Raw genomic sequence first — 4313 nt, 5'->3', positions numbered from 1 at the left:
ATATGTGTCAGCAGGGACAGGAAATGGATAATGTGATTAAGCTTTCCAAAAACTGCTAGAACACATGAATACATAATCAGAGATTGTAAAAAAACTGAAGATTCTTATTTGAAGCTATTAAAAGTAGCAACTACTTGTTTTAGATTTAAATATAAAGATGCCTTCATTTAAAACCTCATCAAATTCAAGACAATCTGTGAAATACTGCCCAAACCAGAACGAGAGGAAAGTTCAGATATTTTGAAAGGATGGATGGCAGCAAATGTATTTTCTAACCCAGTGCAAATTGTTTTAAGTTAGTTGCAAATTTGATGGAACCTGGAAGTAAACAAAGCAGTGGAGGGTGGGGACGGGAGATGAGGGGTGAGGAATCAGGGGAGTGAAGGATGACCACTGGGATCTGACTGCATGGAGTTAAGTTGGCTGGGTTAAACAGAAACCCAGCAACAAATATATGAATGTTATGGATTCTACCCTTTATAAGACAGTAATAGTTACTTGGTTCCTGAATATCTGCTGCTAGTGCACATTCTGAGAAGCTAAAGTCAGATGTATTGGTATTACAGTGGAGTGAAGGGAATTACAGAGGCATGAGAGAGGAGTTGGCCAGAATTGATTGGAAAATAACACTGGCAGGGATGACGACAGAGCAGCAATGGCAATTCGGAATTAATTCAGAAGGCACAGGATGTATAAATCCCAAAAAGGAAGAAGTATTCTAAAGGCAAGATGATACAACTGTGGCTGACAAGCGAAGTCAAAGCCAGCATAAAAGCCAAAGAGAGGGCATAAAATAGAGCAAAAGATTAGTGGGAAGTGAGAGGATTGGAGAATTGGAAGCATTTAAAAACTAACAGAAGGCACCTAAAAACATTATTAAGAATGTAAAGAGGGAATAAGAAAGTAAGCTAGCCAATAATATTAAAGAGGGTGCTAAAAGTTTCTTCAGATACATAAACTGTAAAAGAGCGGTGAGGGTGGATATCGGAACCCTGGAAAACAATGTTGGAGAGGTAGGAATGGTGGGAAGGGTGGGGGGGGGGGAACAAGGAAATGGCAGACAATCTGAATAAGTATTTTGCATCAGCTTTCACTGTGGAAAACACTAGATGTATGGTGGAAGTTCCATGTGTCAGTGGTCATAAAGTGTGTGAAGTTACCATAACTAGAGAGGATGTTCTTGGGAAACTGAAGGGTCTGAAGGTAGATAAATCACCTGGGCCAGATGGTGTACACCCCAGGTTCTGAAAGAGATGGCTGAAGAGATCATGGAGGCACTAGTAATGATCTTTCAAGAATCACTAGATTCTAGAATGGTTCTGGAAGATTGGAAAATTACAAATGTCACTCCACTCTTCAAGCAGGGAGAGATGCAGAGGAAAGGAAACTATAGGCCAGTTAGTCTGACCTCAGTGGTTGGAAAGACGTTGGAGTTGATTATTAAGGGTGAGTTCTCAGGATACTTGGAGGCACAAGATAAAATAGGCCATAGTCAGCGTGGTTTCCTCAAAGGAAATTTTTGCCTGAAAAATCTGTTGGAATTCTATGAAGAAATGCAAGCAGGGCAGACAAAGGAGAATCGGTTGATGTTGTGTACTTGGATTTTCGGAAGGTCTTTGACAAGGTGCCACGCATGAGGCTGTTTAACAAGCTGCACGCCCATTATATTACAGGAAAGTTTCTAGCATGGATAAAGCAGTGGCTGATTGGCAGGAAGCAAAGAGTGGGAACAAAGGGAGCCTTATCTGGCTGGCAGTCAGTGACTAGTATTGTTCTACAGGCATCTGTGCTGGGACCGATTCTTTTTACATTGTATGTCAATGATTTGGGTGATGGAATCCATGGCTTTACTGCAAATTTTGTAGACAATATGAAAATAGGTGGAGGGGCAGGTGGTTTTGAGGAAGTAGAGAGACTGCAGAAAGACCAATTAGGAGAATGGACAAAGAAGTGGCAGATGGAATACAGTGTCAGGAAGTGTATGGACATGCATTTTGGTAGAAGAAATGGAAGGGTAGATTATTTTCTAAATGGAGAGAAAATACAAAAAAACTGAGGTGCAAAGGGACTTGGCAGTCCTTGTGCAGAATTCACCAAAGGTTAATTTTGGTGGGGAAGGTAAATGCAATGTTAGCATTCACTTCAAGAGGACTAAAATATAAAAGCAAGGATGTAATGTTGAGACTTTATAAAGCACTGGTGAGGTCTCACTTTGAGCATTGTGAGCAGATTTGGGTCCTCTATCTTAGAAAGGATGTGCTGACATTGGAGAGGGTTTAAAGGAGATTCACAAAAATGATTCCAGGATTGAATGGCTTGTCATGTGAAGAGTGTTTGATGGCTCTGGGCCTGTATTCACTGGAATTCAGGGAATGCGGGGTAACCTCATTGAAACCTATTGAATAGTGAAAGGCCTTGATAGAGTGAATATGGAGAGGATGATTCCTATGGTGGGAAGGTCTAGGACCTGAGGATAGAGCCTCAGACTAGAGGTCTGTCCTTTTAGAATGGAGATGAGGAGGAATTTCTTTAGCCAGAGAGCAGTGAATCTGTGGAATTTGTTGCTACAGGCAGCAGTGGAGGCCAAGTCTTTATGTATATTTGAGGCAGAGATTTATAGATTCTTGATTGGTCAGGGCATGAAGGGATAAGGGGAGAAGACACGAGACTGGGGCTGAGCAGAAAATTGGATCAGCCATGATGAAATGGTGGAGCAAACTCGATAGGTTAAGTGGCCTAATTCTGCTCCTATATGGTCTTATGTTAGAAAGCATACTTTTGCAGAAAAACCGGCTATCAATGCAACTTCATTGTATGTGCAACATTGCAGGTACAAATATGAGCAATGATCACAATCTGGTGCTGTTGGGTTGAGGTTTATTTCTATAATTTTCTGCATGCAAAAACAAACATGCTTGTATTGAGTGAGGAAAGCTGATTGCTCCTGTAGACTACTAATACCTGAGAGACATCAGCCAGAAAGACTAAGCATTTAGCAAACAAAGAGAAGGAAGTCATGAACAAAAAAGATTCTGACCCTGGGCTCAAAAGATATCATCCCCTTTTTGACATTTAAATACATCTGCAAAAATTCAAAGGTACAGCTGACGGAATCGCCCCCAGATTCAACCATGTGGTTAAACAAATCACCAACTAACTACCCTTCTTGCCTACAGCTGTATTGCTAGGAAAACCCATGGGATGATTCTGAACTATGCTTAGCAATAACAGGAGGAAGTCATACTGAAATACCTTACGTGCTGAAACCCAGATCATACGTATTAAATTTTAAAGTAATTCACAATTGTATATTCCTGAAACTCACCAGGAAACATTAAATCTTTATTCCAGTACCAAGCTAAAAATGAGTAGCACACAGCCATTACTGTACAAAAATATAGGATTTTAGCAAAACAGTAAATGAGGAATTTGACTGAATTTGGTTTACCTGTCAAGCAGGAACATACAGTATTCATCTCTGGATGTTAATATCACAGACGTACTTGTCTGGTACTCTATTCAATTACTAAATCCAGTTACTGGGGCAACTCTACCCTGGGGATTCTGTGGTTTACACTTAGCACAGCAGCAACTCTGAAATAATGAAGGGCAATTGGATTTCTGTCAGAACTTGTTTCTTCTATAAAACTGAGATCTTGGCAGCAGATGTAATGGGCATTATTTTATGAGTTTGGAACTCAGCTAACCAGGATGAATACATTTTCCAATATTGGTCTAACTCACTGAGGTGTGGAACATTTTGATTGTATTTCAAGATATTGTGTCAATGTGCAAGTGAGAAGAAAGTATTTATAATGAGAAATTCCAACTCACAAAATCCACCAGAGAATCTAAAATTAAGACTATTGTGTTTAAGTATGGTATTGAGGGCACCAGTCTATCAATTTATTGCATTATGTTGTTCATGGGAAATCTAATGCAGAAGCAGTTCCTTCACATGTGGTTTCAAAAATATAATCTGAGCTCACAGTTCTCAGAAATCTGCTGCTGCTCAAGAACATTCTCATCTTAAGTACATCTTAATCAGTCATTGTTTGCCTGAAGGCTTGATTCTGGAATGAGCCTGTGGGGAGTAGCACTTCCATCTTCCTCTCAAAGGGAATGCATGACAGTGTTTCCTCAAGATGGGGTAGGCAGTCCTTCCTCTCTGCTAGACCACCACTGTGGTTATAATCATTCTGATTTTTGATATGTAGCCAAAAGATGGAGATGGGCCTACCCAGGGTTAAAACCAGCATCAGCAACAGCACCCCTAGAATTTGTGAGGGAGTACAAACCCTGATGCTTGCCTT

Source organism: Hemitrygon akajei, chromosome 12, assembly GCF_048418815.1.
Source record: "Hemitrygon akajei chromosome 12, sHemAka1.3, whole genome shotgun sequence".
Taxonomy (NCBI): Eukaryota; Metazoa; Chordata; class Chondrichthyes; order Myliobatiformes; family Dasyatidae; genus Hemitrygon; species Hemitrygon akajei.
The sequence above is the reverse complement of the archived record's forward strand: the minus strand, read 5'-3'. Positions refer to the sequence as shown.